The sequence below is a fragment of the Podarcis filfolensis genome (assembly GCF_964270895.1).
Source record: "Podarcis filfolensis genome assembly, chromosome: 7".
In the NCBI taxonomy this organism is placed as follows: domain Eukaryota; kingdom Metazoa; phylum Chordata; class Lepidosauria; order Squamata; family Lacertidae; genus Podarcis; species Podarcis filfolensis.
In genome coordinates, this window is record NC_139603.1 from 85,016,988 (window position 1) to 85,032,892 (window position 15,905).

The 15,905-nt window shown below is 42.3% G+C and overlaps 1 protein-coding gene across 16 annotated transcripts in view; it reads right to left on the minus strand.

Moving 5' to 3' along the window:
• PTK2 (protein tyrosine kinase 2) overlaps positions 1-14,708 on the minus strand; it is a gene marked incomplete at its 3' end in the record, with an annotated part of 202,889 nt that extends 188,181 nt beyond the window's left edge. For 12 of the 16 annotated variants that reach the window (XM_083621911.1, XM_083621904.1, XM_083621901.1 and 9 more), the window contains exons 1-2: positions 14,342-14,581; positions 953-1,015 (exon numbers count right to left, since the gene is read on the minus strand). Of the gene's footprint in view, positions 1-952; positions 1,016-14,341 lie in introns of all 16 variants that reach the window. The other 4 variants (XM_083621903.1, XM_083621918.1, XM_083621889.1 and 1 more) reach the window with 4 other exon arrangements.
• Positions 14,709-15,905: the final 1,197 nt, after the last annotated feature.

Below are 15,905 nucleotides of genomic sequence, written 5' to 3' on the forward strand. Positions count from 1 at the left end.
AGTATAACTTCCCTCATTGCTCCTAGAAAAGTGAATCCTACAGCTTGAAGAAATTCTGCTGAGTTCATCATCCAGCTTCTGAGATGTTAACCAGGCAACTGACTACATCTCTTTGAAGTCTAAGGACTAGAAACTTACTTATATAAAACCAAAAACTGAGAATCTCACAACACAAAATTATATGCTGTTTTGACCTTGTGCAATGCAGTGATGGAACCACAACAAACATACAGTCCCGTAGGCTCCTTAAGTGTATTCTTAGAATTAAGCAGGAGTGAAAAATGTTTCTCACTTCAGAAGAAAGCAAATTGAGAAGCTTCAACTTGCCACACTAGGAGGTTACTCTACACAGTACCAAGATATACAGCCTAAATATGGAGTAAATTTTTCTGGTAAGAATTTCCACATAACTCACAAGGTAAAATTTGGCACAGCAATAAAGTAACTCCACTGCAATCACAAAGTCATGGGATAAGTATAAGAATACTCTTCCCACAGTTTCTGGACCCTGGGTGCTGATCAAAAGGCAGCTGAGATTACACATTCTGGTAGCACTAATCTCAGTTCATGACAAGGGCAAGCTTTTGAGGAACTTCTCTTCAGGCAGACATGAAAAACTCTGCAATGCCTAAAATCCTTACACCATTTACCAACACCGAAACAAAAAGACTACATTCATTAACAATGCACAAAGTATAGAAAGCAAATGCATTCACAATGCTGTGCTTGTTGTGCTACAGTGCAGACTTTAACATGCCATATCAGATATTGTATTGCTGATTGCTATGTGGCATGCTGCTCTTTAGGACATAAATTTCTAGGAAATCCAGGTAGAAATAGATGCATGCACTGTATGGCCTTTGAGGGCTCATAATTCACTCACATACTTTGTAGAATGCCTATACAGTATTCATAAGAAAAAAATAGATGGAAAAGAACACATAATATCTACCTTAAGCAGATTTTCCAGTTCTCAGCAGTGGATGCTTTCTAAGAATAAGAAGGGTCTTGAAACCTGTAATAATAAATAGAATTAGTCAGGTATATTATCTTTCTTGGCATATTGAAAATACAAAATGAAATGCATCATTAAAGCTATGAAGGAGCAAACTGCAACAAACTACAGTACAGATAATATTGTTAAGATCTATCATGTTGATATCCACAACAAAATACATCAATGAAAACTACTTTTTATTTTTAATAAATCCGGAATTGCAAATTGGATATTTTCTGAATTAGAATGGCTTTCATATTCACACAAGCATATAAATGAGGCATTCGAAATTAGCCAGTTGTCAGTCGCTTTTTGCAACTCAGGAGTGCCCCTTTGTGCCCAAGCTGAATTCTGCATTCACCAGAGGGGAGATCTGGCTGATTTTCAGCTGTGAAAGACATGTTGTGGTTGGAGCAGGAGGGGAGATCTGGTTGTTCAAAGAGAGTCTCTTTGCAGAAACAGAACTGCTGTGTGGAAACACCCTTTAAACTGGTGCATATTCTATAAAATAGAGTATTTTAGAAATAGAAGGAGGTGTGGAATTTTATTATCTTTTAAGTGCAAGGGGTGCCAGTATAACCCATCAACGTTTTATAATTCAAACTACAAGGTGTCGGTCTTACTTGCATTTTTATTGGAAGTGAAAAATGAAATAAAGAAGTGCCTTTTCTTGGGGAAACCCCATTTCATATGTCAAAATAAATGTTATGTTAGGATTTCTATAAACCACCTTTGAGGGTTTTCATGCTAAATCCTAGTTATCAATATAGAATGGTAGGCGTTTTGTTTTTTGTGTTTTTGTGTTTTTTTAAGTGCAAACATCTCCCAAAGATTTCCTCTCATCCATACTCATGGAGTTAACACACTACAGCTAAAATGATAATTTGAGGTAGGGGCAAACCTTCAAAGAAACCAAGCATCTTGAAATAGTGGAGCACCACCCTACCATTTACAGGGAAGTGCTTTGCTCTACAGAAATAAAAATATTAGAACTTTGAAAATAATCATGTTATGTAGGCATGAATGGACAGATTTAGACAATGTCCCTCACTGGCAGCTCCACCTATCACAGAAGCTGTGACATTGTAAACGGAAAGAAAAAGCTTGCCTCAGTGATAGTCAGTGTGGTGTAGTGGTTAGTGTCTGTAAAACTAGGACCTGGGAGACCCAGGTTCAAAAGTGTTGGTGCTGACCTTTAAAGCCCTAAACGGCCTCGGTCCAGTATACCTGAAGGAGCGTCTCCACCATCATTCTGCCCGGACACTGAGGTCCAGCGCCGAGGGCCTTCTGGCGGTTCCCTCATTGCGAGAAGCAAAGCTACAGAGAACCAGGCAGAGGGCCTTCTCGGTAGTGGCGCCCGCCCTGTGGAACACCCTTCCAGTAGATGTCAAAGCGATAAACAATTACCTGACATTCAGAAGACATCTTAAGGCAGCCCTGTTCAGGGAAGTTTTTAACGTGTGATATTTTACTGTATTTTTGGTTTCTATGGAAGCCGCCCAGAGTGGCTGGGGAGGCCCAGCCAGATGGGCGGGGTATAAATAATAAATTATTATTATTATTATTATTATTATTATTATTATTATTATTATTACTACTAACTCAGCCATGTTCACTGGTTGTGACTGTCCTAAACATGCCTAAACTTAAGTCCAACTGTGCTCTCTGTACAACCTGTTTTGCTATGGCTGGTTACAACCCTCCAAATACAAAAAACTGTGAATAGAACCAAATAAATTCTCTAAGCAAAGTTATTCGCAATTTTTTAAAAGATGCAGGTTTTAGCAAACTACCCACTCTGAGTAAAAGAGGTTCAGTTTTTAACTTCTGCTAGAATGAAACTGCAGTCACATCTCTTCCAGACTGCTTTTTCCACTTGATTGCTTCTTCATTTTAAAAGAACTCGTCTTTCGTGCACAGTATTTATTCCTTCTTCAGCTAAATGGCCCATCTTGTCTTCATTTGCTGTGTAATCATGTAAAAAAAAATGTTTCTAGACATACTGTGGCAACTGAAACCTAAGTTGAAGGTGCCATTTGGCTCCTAGCTCTTATATCTCAGTTTCTAACACTGTGTAAATACCACCTCTCAGGTATTTCCAGAGAAATACCTTCCTCCTACTCCTTTTCAATGTTCAGTAAAAATTTGCTTCTAACTTAAACATCATTACAGTGGTACCTCCAATTATGAATTTAATTTGTTCCGGAGGTCTGTTCTCAACCCAAAACCACTCGTAACATGAGGCGTGCTTTTGCTAATGGCACCTCCCACTGCTCCCGTGCTGCCAGCGAGCAACTTCTGCGCACATCCCGGGGCAAAGCTCACAACCGGGAGCATCTACTTCCAGCTTAGCAGAGCTCATAACCCGCAGCGTTCGCAAGGGGGACAGTACGTACGTAACACGAGGTTCCACTGCATCACATTTAGCACACAAGTACTGAAAAACCATCTCTTATACTGTACATCTAAGCATCTGCTATACTTTTTGCTACTTCTTATCCTAGAAAAAATCAGGAGAGAGTTCATTTGTATCCAGGAGTCCTTCAGTACTAGACAGTTAATTAAAATCCAGTATATGGCAAAGATTTTTGTTTACGGCAGGAAGGCCACACTAAGGCATGCTCTATTAGCATTCCAGCCTTACATTAGCCAATAATGATGAAATTGTAGTCTGCTTTACTACAGAACAGTAAAAAGAAAGATAGAGGGGACAGGAAATTGTGAGAAAATACTATTTCATATTTAGCATTTATATATATCACTTTGGGGTGTTCAAAGCCATTTACATACCACAGCTTAGAAAACCCCTCATCAACTGTGTTAAGTAAATGAGAAAACACACATATGCCCAATATATTGCTTTGTTTTTGACACAACACCCCCAAGCAGTGCAATACACCAAACCACATAAGGCTTTAAGGATCCCAAGAATGAAAAGTACTTGCAGGTGACAGAGCACAACAATGCTTTACCAAAAGGGGGAGAGGGGAGAGGTGTATTAAGAGATTTAAATAACATTAATTTCCGGACTGATTGCAGTCAAGATTTCTAGGGAAGACCAGTAATTACTTTGACCACTGGTTGACTGTAAAATTCTGACTTCATGGACCTTCATGGAACATTTTGAATGCCTAAGATCTGTTAGGACCCAAAATCTATTGCAGCCTTGTGTTTGTTATTCTTGCTATCTGCACACACTTCCCAAGTACCTAACTTTCACTACCCACAAAAAATGCCTTATGACTCATCACTTTCAGTTATGTTTCTAGTATTGACCTCGGTTACTTCTGGCCTCGTGCCTAACCATGCCCTCTAGCTGTTCAGAAACCTCTTCCTAAAATTATCATGATGTGCAGTTAATTAAAAAGACCCTCGTTAACATTTGCTGTCACAGTCCTCATTATAATATCCTCCCATTTCCTTTTGCTAGTTATCAAGAATGGTAGGGCAACTGCAGGGACTGAACCAATAAAAACTACTCTTTGTTCAACATCAAAGCTGAGCGAGACCAGAGCTTCAGGCTTATTGCCTATTTCAATTTCTAATGCAACACATACAAGCAATTTGCAGTACTGTATTATTTGCTAAACACAACACTTAACCTAAAATATAAGATTCAAGGCAGCAAAATTCACTAGGAAATTACCAAGAGTCAATTTGTAAGTGGAAAGAAACTGAGCAGACTGCAAGTAGAATACACAATGGAATTAGAGGGAAAATATGCACATTTTCAGACAGAAATACTATGGTGTCCCCTGTCTTTTCCTATGATTCTTCCCAAAGTTTCACACACTCTAAATCGCAATGCCATATACTCATGTCATCTCCCTTCTTCCTATCTCTCTCTCTGTCTCACACAAACACACACACTGCAATCCTAACTTCCCAGAAAGTCCCACTTGTGGCCCACTTCCCTCCCCACTCTCAATTTGCAGATAAACCAAACCTCCTCACAAACAACCTTCCTCCCTATGTTCACTGGGAGAAAACAGTTCCACATGCAGTGGCTGGCTTAAGTCAAGTTCATCTAGCAATGATGAGGCTGCTTCAGCTCTTAAAAGCGAAAACTGGTTGGAAGGACAGAGGGGCGGGGGAAAGCCGAATGTAACCCTTGGACGTCTAAGTGAATTCTAGTTATGTAAGAACTGTGCAACATATGCTACATTAGCTCAATTCAAGAAAAGCATACAAATGCACAAGCCCCAGCTTGAACACAGACAATATTCACAGTTTTAAAATATTCCACAACTCTCAATTGGGAAAACAAAGGTCTTTCTAGACCATAAAAATAATTAAATATCAGGAGACGGTAAAAAAACACATCTTTTTTTCTGCCCCATCCATCCTCCAGAGTTAAGCTAAATAATAAAAAGGTAGCAAGGCACTAAAGCAGTGGTTTCAGATAAATCAACAGCCTTACATTTCATAACATAGGGTCCTCATATTGGGCCTACTTTACTGAACTGAGTCGTGCATGTTTAAAAGCATTCATCACCCAATCTCAAGAGCTCAGACTCTTTAAAATAAGTTACAAATATGCCACTGTAATAGTCCATGCCAAACCTCAGCTAAACTTCTACCAAAATTACAGTTCATAACTTCACGTATTACTGACACCAGAAAGGTAAAATTGCACATATGGTCCTGAGGCTTTAAAAACATCACATAAGCAATTCACCCATTTCCATTCATAATCTTTCTTAGAAGTTTGACACCAGCCCTTACCCTTTCTCTGGAAGTCACTCTGTCTCACCCTCTGGGGATCTCTTAGGGATGTTATCATGTGGGCGTTATCTTTCAGGGATTAGAGGAAACAGTACTCAAAGGACCCAAGTGAAAGTGACTTCAGTCATGGGCAAATTGCTAGATAAGGAAGCCACTACATTTCTTATTGACTAAGTTTTGTTCTGGATAAGTTTAACAAGTTCACTTGCAGAGATGCTGTGTGTTATCAACTTCCCTTTTCTTAAGATTCACAGGATCTGACAAGACATCCTGAGAGGTTACTGGTAACTATAAATCACTTAGCGTTCATACTTGTTTATCACACTTATATCCCACTTCTACAAATAACACAGAATAGATTATATGGAATTATAATACTTTAACCTCATAAATCTGCAGGACAGATGATGAACCACAAAGCAGCAAGGCCTCATGGGCATATACCTTCCTGTCATTTTAAAGCCTTTCGTAAGTCACAGCAATTTTTTTTTTAAAAAAGCTTCTTATTGTCAGCTGCCTTGGAAGCCTATTGTCAGACAAAAAGGTGGGATATTAAATAAATTCTCTGAAATAGATCTGGCTGAGGTAGCACCTGCCCCATGAGCATCATAGCAGAACAAAGAAGTTAACCCATGGAATCAACATCTACTACTCACTGCTTTTATTATGCATACCCATTGCAATAGTTTAAGGATATGTGATCAGCAGTATGTATTGACTCATTCAAGCATCAGGCCTCTATCCTGTGGCTCACAACCTATTTCTATAGCTTGGCACAAGAGCTCAGGTAGTCTTCAAGGTATTGTGTCTCTGAAGTTACTCAGGACTTTGTATATTAATCAGGGGCACACCTAGAGGTTGGCTAGATTTGCCTCTGCCAGTGATGCAGGCCCAGGGGAGTGCAAAAATTGTGTCTCTCCACCCTGGCTCGGAGCCCACTCACCCACCCATAGACTCCCTGGGCCACTCCTCTGCTGCTCTGGGTGGCCAGGCAAGGTGTGCAAGGCTCCTCTGGGTGCCTCAGTGGAAGAAACCGGTTGCCATCATGGGCCATCACAGCAGCCCTGTGCCCCCCCCCACCTTTCTGGTCTGCCAGCTTATTAGAAGTGTGAGCAGAGCACTTGGCGGGAGGTGTTCACGGTGAGTTCTGGCACCTCTTTTTCTAGAAAAATAGTATTGGTGGTTACAATTAATTCTACACCAAATTATGTGCTAGTTTGTCATCAAATTACATGGGAAATCAACATGACCCCCAAATCAGAAAAGCTTGATTCCAAATTCTGAAATTGCAGAGGGAAAGTATAATATGTTTTGAATATGGGTGCTTATCAATGGAAGTTTATTGTTGAACAGGGACTCCTCATGCATGCGAATTTCTCACTGTGTGCTCACAATATTGTTGCTATCAAAATTGCCAACATTTAATTCAGATATTCATTTTCCAGAGGAAAGCCAGCAAGTGGAAGGGGGGAACCTGTTGCTGACAACTCATCTGAGCTAACCCTTACAATATTATGTGCCTACCTGGAAGCACACTTAAATGCCCAAATCACCTGAAGAGTTCCAATTAGCCAGAAAGCTAAATCACAGCATTTTGAACACTAGTCTCCTTTGCTGCATGCCATTTAGGCAGCCTGATCAGCTGACCAATCCTAGAGGCCAAGAGGAGGTGCAAGGAAAAATCATATACTTGGAAGGAAAAAAACGGTGTCCATCCATATGGCATGCCACACCAGCATCAAACACCAAAGTCTAGAACAGTATAGCAAAATCAGAAGGGGAAAAACACACACTAAACAGCACATATAAACCAAAGATGACTAAAGTGAACAAACCAGACCAAAAGGATTAGCATCATACCTCTACCTACAGAGCAATCATAGAATCACAGCATCGTAGAATTGTGGAGTTGGAAGGGACCCCCAGAGTTATCTAGTCCAACCCCCTGCAATGCCCCATTCTTTGGGGGAAAAGCAGGAATTTCTGGAATCTGTCAAAAGCAAAGGGGAGCAGGGCACTGAGACTTTTCTTGCCTTGATTGCAATCCAGAGGATCAAAACAAAAGGTTTCCCAAAAAGAAGAGAAAGCTGGCAGGTAGTGGCTTGCTTCTCCCCCCCCCCCCAAAACAGCTTGTACCGGTTCAACCCAACCTTTCAGCTTAATATTTGAACTGACAGGACTGAAATCTGGGACAACATCCCCTGCTCCTCCCCTTAACCAACGAACAGAGAAGGCAGTTATTGCCTAGCTAGGAAGATTGATGTGTTCCTATCTTTTTTTCTGTTGCCAATGCAAAAGATTTTAAGACAACTCCTCATTCCTGGAAAGTGAAAACTTACAAGAGTTGTCCAAGTACAACATTATACAGAAAAGAGAAGCATGACAAGATCTTTAGCTCTGGTCTTTCAAAGCCACTTGTCTTAAGGATTTTTGCTGACTAAACTAGTCTGTTCCTTGTACCAGTGAAAGGATGGGAAGCTATTCAAATACCCAAAAAAGCACCAAAAAACCCTGAATGATTCTCCACGGAGTTTCTACGGCAAGATCAAATTTCACTTTATGATTGTGAAATTTAACATAACAAGAAATAGTCAGTTTAACAGATATAGACGTTGAAACTAGAAACCAGTCTAGAAAGAAATAAGGAAACAGGAATAGAAATGCTTCAAAATTGTGAAAAACTTCAATATGTGAGTTGCCCACCAGAAAGAAAACACAAATATGCTTCCAATTAGAGTAGTGCAAATGGCCTTTTGAAATTCTCCACTCAATCTGTGAGTACAGAAACAAAGGACAGTGAGCACCATTTCACCAAATTTCTCTATGAGAAAGAGACATTTTTCAGTATTTTCTCAGGCTTGAGGGGCTCATCATAAGCAGTGGCAGCAAAGCTTCTTTTCCCTTAGGTTTAATGTGATGCCATTGCAAATGACAGCATCATCAAATGTGTTGGCAGCCTAACCATCATTTTGCACCCTCCACAATCTTCAGACCTATTATTATTATTATGGAGCATGTGGGGTGGAAAGGGGGAATGGCAGACACCACAAAAAAGAAGAAAATTCCGAAGAGAAGCCTTTTTCTTACTTGCTCAGACAGATATCGGAAAAATGCCTTTAGAGAAATGGAGCCCACCTCAACAGATTGGAGCATGTTTCCGCTGAAAAAAGTAACTGTTATCAAGTTCTTCACAGGAATGTAGTAAGAACAGAATACTTTTTTATTTATGCATATAAGAATAATCAGCATTTTAGAATATGTTTTAACTGTTTAAGGTTCCTCATACATTAGCTCAGAAATTCTCACAACCACCCTCTAAAATGTTCCTTATTTCAGTTAAGAGCAAAGGAATCGTGGTTTGCCTAAGCCCACATAGCACATGTTCAGACAATACTTCCCCCACAATACACACACAACTCTGGAACATCAGGAACAGCTTTTTAGGCTCACACACTTGCTCCTCCATCTAACAACATTGCAACCTGTTCTCATAGCAGCCAGCCAAATGCCCATGTTAAGTCCACAAGCTGAACATGAATGCATCAGCAGTCTCCTCACAATCCTATTTTAAAGCCATCACTAACTACATGCTGTGTGAAGTAGTAGTTTCTTTTGTACGTCAGCCCAACATCCAGCTTCACTGGATGGCACCAAGTTCTAGCATTATGAGAGGGGGGGGTGGAAAGCTTTTCTCTATCCACTTTTTCAACACCGTGCACAATTTTATGCAACTTTATCATGTATTCTCTCATTCAGCAAAACTAAAAACCCTCAAATGCTGCAATCTTTCCACACAGGGGGGTTGCTCCATTCCCTTGATCGTTTTGGTTGCCCTTTTGTGAACATTCTCAAGCTCTACAATATCTTTGAGGTGAGGAAATCTCAATTGCACACAGTCACACCACAGATTTATACAATAGCATTATATGGCAAGTTTTATTTTCAGTCCTTTTCCCAATTATCCCTACCACGGCATTCACCTTTTTCACAGATGTTGTACACTGGGTCAAGACTGTCACTGTGCTGTCCACAACAACCCAGAGATCTCTTTCCTGGTCAGTGACCACCAGTACAGACCCCATGAGCATGTGTGTGCTCATATATATACATACACACAATGCTTTTTTCTGGGGGTACACAGGGGTAAGTATACCCTTAAACATTTTGTGAATCTAAGTTTGGCCTAATTGAGGGGCAGTATTTCAACATGAGTAGGAAAATGTTAGTACCCCTAAACATTTTTTAGAAAAAAGCACTGTATACACACACACACACACACACACACACACACGTGTGTGTCTGTGCCCCAATGTGCATCACTATACACATGCTTACACTGAAGTGCATCCTTTGATGTTTTGATGTGCTTAGACAATAATGAAAGAACAAGAGCATCCGGTGGATATTTGAACCCAATTGCATGGTTCAGACATAACAGGAGCCACATGAGTAAGTTGTGGTTAGCCTCAGGCTTCCCCAACACACACACTTTTGTACACCAGGAGGTAAAAATAGGAAACTTCAGTTATCCAATTTTAAACAATCTCAGTGCAATCCACAGTGCATCCAATCTCTGTCCTGCAGCTTATTAAATTATTTAACAAGCCAGGAACAGAAAGCTTTGTTTGATCCTGGTTTGGTTCTCACTAGAGTAAACTAGTGGTTCTCACTAGAGTAAACCACTATTGCCAAATATCAGCCTTAACAGGGAACTACAGCTTGCTTAAAATTGAAAACCTCTCATCTTTTCCATTTGCTCATGGAAGAAGAGGAGCATGAGACCCTGGCTCAGCATAGCTCGTTCACACAACAGGAAACCATGGTTGGGCAAGAGATCCCATGTTCAATAAACCATAGGATAACCCTACTCAAATGTTGCCTTCCAAAGTACAATGCAAGTTCATATAAAAAAATTGTCCAGTAGCACCTTAGAGACCAACTAAGTTTGTTCTTGGTACAGTGGTACCTCGGGTTACATACACTTCAGGTTACATACGCTTCAGGTTACACACTCTGCTAACCCAGAAATAGTGCTTCAGGTTAAGAACTTTGCTTCAGGATGAGAACAGAAATCGGGCTCGGGCAGCGTGGCAGCAGCAGGAGGCCCCATTAGCTAAAGTGGTGCTTCAGGTTAAGAACGGACCTCCGGAATGAATTAAGTACTTAACCCGAGGTACCACTGTATAAGCTTTCATGTCCATGCACACTTCTTCAAATAGCTGAAGGTATCTGAAGGTAGTGTATCTGAAGAAGTGTTCATACGCACAAAAGCTTATACCAAGAACAAATTTAGTTGGTCTCTAAGGTGCTACTGGACAATTTTTTTATTTTTTATATATATTTTGACTGCATCAGACCAACACTGCTACCTACCTGAATGTAAGTTCATGTCTCTTCACCAATACCCTACACCAATTTTCATTACCTCTCATATGTATATGATGGTAATATCAATAATACATTCAAAAATCTCAAACAATTTTAAAAGCAAACCTGAGAGTTTCTCTCTTCTAGTTATATTTTTAAAGAAAGTTAGTAACAGAGCTACATGAATACTGAACAATGGCAAGCATACAGCAAATGTTCAGTTCTAACAGCTCCCTTTTAAGCATCTTTTTTTTTAATCAACACTGCTGATTCTTGAAGTAACTATCTTACTACATCACACTTCTGAAGGCAGTTATCAGCAACTTTCCTCTGCCATTACTCAATTTACAAATTGTTTGCTATATTTGATGAAAGGCATATACACAGTTCTTAAGAGATGTGAGAGGATTTGCAACATCCTATTATCTCCGATCTGTAGGCAGCAGCATACCAAATATTTCTGCCATTCTGAAAGACCCACACTGATGCTTTGAGATTCTTGCAATAGTGGAGGAAACAATATTTATGGAAATTTCCAACTTCCTTGAATGTTTACACATATTAGTATCAAAACCAAATTAAAAGATTCATCCTTTGTCACCAAGAGGCTTGTTGAATCTACAAACTGAATTGTTGCTTTTGATGTCTCTTCTGATTCGTCCTCAAAAACTAGAAATCGTTTACATGAGAACACGCTCTTAATACCATGCCATTTACTTGAAAAACAGGATATGATTACATCACCCCTGGAAACAGGACTACAGTGACCAGATGCAATCAACAACAGGGGCTCTTGAACATGTAATAGTTGTGAAGAGAGAATTTCAGCAGGTGCAGTTGTTAGTCAAATCACAGCATTAAGAAAATGCCACATGTATGCCATAATTCCTCCTTCTACTCAGTAATAAAGACCTTTAGAACTTTTCAAGGCAAGTGAATACATCTTTACTTTTTGGGGAGAGGAACAAATCTCCTCTCTGAACATTAACTGATGTTCCGTTTAAAGCATTTAAATAACTGCTTTGGTTTTCACACAAAAAATGATGCATTTTAGTGATTCAAAATGCTGCAAAGCTGCCTTGACTACACAGTGGGATGGATGCTGCTACACAAACACAATGCTACTCAGTTATAAAGAACTACAGCATCACAGATCATTGCTTGTATCACAGAACCCTGAACCAGCAAATTGATAACACAGAAGTGCAATTATACACAATGAAGAGCAGTGTTGTAACTTAGCTTCATATGAGACTGTCAGCAAAAGGGAAGCCAAGGCTTGTGATATCAGGCCCTGCAGCTGGAAGGAAAGCAACTATGATACACTGAACAGAATTGACCTCAGGCACCTGGGTTCACTTCCCAGTTCAGCTATAGACTCAGTAAGGAGAGGAGAAATAATTCTCGCCTCAACATTCAGTAAAGCACAAATGAAGAAAAGTTGAAAGGATGAACAAATTAAATAAGAGGTTGCTGGCCTTGATCCTTTAAATGGCGGACAAGTTATAAATTCTATCATTTAACATACACAGAGGGTGTCATTTAAGAAAGGAGTGTGGGGAGGGAAGAATCAAAGCTAACTACTTCCAGATGTGGGGGTGGGGAGGGGGAGTGGAAAGCTTGCAGTACGGATGTACATCATGAACAATGAACTCTGAAATCTCCACTGGCAAACTTTCTGCTTTCAGCTTAAACTCCCTTCCAATATCTTTATTATGGTACTACATATATTGCCAGAAACTCAACTGCAGATCAGCAGTACAAGAGCCCAGTATTGGTATTATAGCCTATACTACTGGAAGAAAAGTAGTTTCAGTTTTAAAAAAAAGAAGTATTTCAAGTAATACAGAACTGCCTAGTTCACAAAATCCCTAGCTTTGTATGTTAGAACTGGCCAATACACTAATCTAGAACAAATAAATGCAAAACCAGCAATATATTTAAAAGTTAGAAAAAGAGAAGCATGGGCTGGGAGGAACAAGCACAAAATTCTGGATTAATTTTACTATATACACATGATCTGGAAATGAGTTATTATTTTGCCACTGTGCCCATCTCATTGTGGGGAGAGTGTGAATATGAGAGGGTGATTCAGTCCATTTACACTGGATTTGGATAGCTTCCTCCTCAAAATCTTTCAGAAGAAACCTGCCTTGGGTGAATAACACACCACCACCACCGCAAAACACACAACCAGCACGCATACACTCCCCCTTTCGGAGGCTACCCTTTCCCCTGTGGATCAGGCAACCTGAATTTTTTTTTTACTATTTGGCCAAAAGATGCGCACACAAGAAATCTCAGCAACTTCCCTTGCAGCCTTCCCACTCTCACACACAAACACACACCACTCCCCGTGTTGCTCAAGATGCACACGCCGATCCACAACTCTCCATGCTACAGGTTATAAGCGTGTTTCGGAGACGGATGCATCCCAGACTGGAGGGCCGCCCCGCCCTTTTCGTTTAGTTTCCCCACAAGCGACCCCCTTCACACGCCCCAGAGGCACTTAAGGCCTACACGGCATTCCTCGTGAACTCCCGTGGATCTTCCACACTTCGCAAAGGCTGGGTCAGGAACCAAACACGGAGGCGGCGGCGGCGGCGGCGGCGGCGGCCGGGTGTGGATCACCCAAAGGAAAGGTTTATTATTTTTAGGCAGCTTCGTTTCCTCTTCCCTGCTTTTGTGTGGGGGAGAGAGAGAGAGAAAGAAAGCGGGGGGGGGGGCGGCGGCTTGGTTTCTCTTTCCTTCGCGATTCCAGAGAGAAATCAAAGAGCCCCGAAGTTTGCAGAGCTCGGATGGGCCCTTTTGTTAGTGGAAACACACAAAAACCACAGCGGCTGACGTGCAAATCACAACACCTCGGGGGACGCTTCCCCCTCCACACACACACACACAACACTCTCGCTCCCATTCAAAAAGCCACGGCCACTTCACCTTTGCACCCACCCACCCCATACACACCCCCTGGCGGAGCCCTGCCCCACAACCCTCCCCTCCATCTCTCTCTCTGTGTGACATAAAGAGACCCTCCGGGATGGAAAACTCCCTGTTTACATGTTATTCCATTGCCTTCCCTCAGGAGGAGGAGGAGGGCGCGCCTTTCGGAGCCCCCACCCCACCGTCACCCCATTCCCACAACCGCTTCTTCCCTCCCCACACGCATCCACGCTCCCTTCCAAACTGGCCGCCCCCGCCTTTCCTCCTCCTCCTCCTCTTCCCCTCACGGCTGAAGGGGGCTGAGAGACTCACCCGGCGAAGCCCTGAGGCGCCACGATCATAAGAGCCGAGCGTCCATTCGCCCGCCTCCCTCTTCTTTCCTTCCTTCCCTTCCCCTTCCCCCGCGGGTCGTTCCGCCGGTCGCTTCCCTCAGCCGGAGGAGGAGGAGGAGGAGGAGAAAGCTGCTCCTTCTCCCGCTTCCCAGGCCGCTCCGCCCGTCCCTCAGCCAGCCGGCCTCCCTCCCTCCCGGCGCGCTGCACCATGGGATGCGCCGCCGACGCCGCCGTTGCCGTTGCCCTCACATATATACACATACAGACACGCGCCCGCCCTCGCGCGCGCGCTCTCTCTCCCTCGCCTTTCCCTCTCCAGTTCGTTCCCGGCGCCTACAACATGGCCGCGAGCGACTGCGCGGCGAGGGAGCGGGAGCGCGCGGCCCCGCCCCACCCCCGCCTCGAGCGAGGGGCGCTGAGGGCAGGGATGGCGCGCCTCCGCCCAACGCGCGGTCCCCTCCTCACGCCGAAGTATCCCCCACTCACACACTCTGAGGGGAAGAAATCAGAAACTTCTCCTCAGGGGGTGTGTGGGGAAAGGTCGGCAGGTAGATAGACACCTGATAATACAATAGCGTTTTGGTTTCCCTGCGAATGTCCCCGTCCTCAAAACACTCTGCATTTCAATTTTACTCAAAAAATAAAAATAAAAAATCCTTCCAGTAGCACCTTAGAGACCAACTAAGTTTGTTATTGGTATAAGCTTTCCTGCGCATGCACACTTCTTCAGATTTCCCCCCCTACTATGGCAGACCAACACAGCTACCTACCTGTAACTTCAATTTTACTGTATGCTTCTGAAACAAAGACCATTTATAAACGCCAACTCCTGGAAAGATTCCATCAACAGTGTCTCCAAAATTTTTTACACGTCACTTGGGAAGACAGGCGAACTAATACCAGTGTACTGGAAGAAGCAAAGATCACCAATGCTGAAGCGGTGATTCTTCAACGTCAACTTCGTTGGACTGGTCATGTTATGCCGATGCTTGATGATCGTCTTCCAAAGCAACTACTCTATTCCCAACTTAAAAATAGAAAGCGTCATGCCGGTGGTCAACAAAAGGGGTTCAAAGACTGTCTCAAGGCAAATCTTTAAAAATGTAGTCTAAACACCAACAGTTGGGAAACACTGGCCTGCGAGTGCTCCAATTGGAGAACAGCCTTGACCAAAGGTGTCATGGGCTTTGAAGACACTCAAACTCAGGACACAAGGGAGAAATGTGCTAAGAGGAAGGCACGCTTGGCAAATCCACACCATGATCAACTCCCGCCTGGAAATCTATGTTCCCACTGTGGAAGGACATGTGGATCCAGAATTGGCCTCCACAGTAACTTACGGACTCATTGTTAAAACCATGTTTATGGAAGACAATCTTATGCGGCTATGAGTGATCACCAAAGAAGTAGTTAGAAGAAGATACCTGAGGAGGGGGGAAGGGAATATCTGCCCTCTATGTCAGCGTGTGTGTTTATGTGTGATTACATTTTTACACCGCCTTTCTTCTCAAGGAGCTCCAGGTGACAAAAGGCAGCAGCAGGAG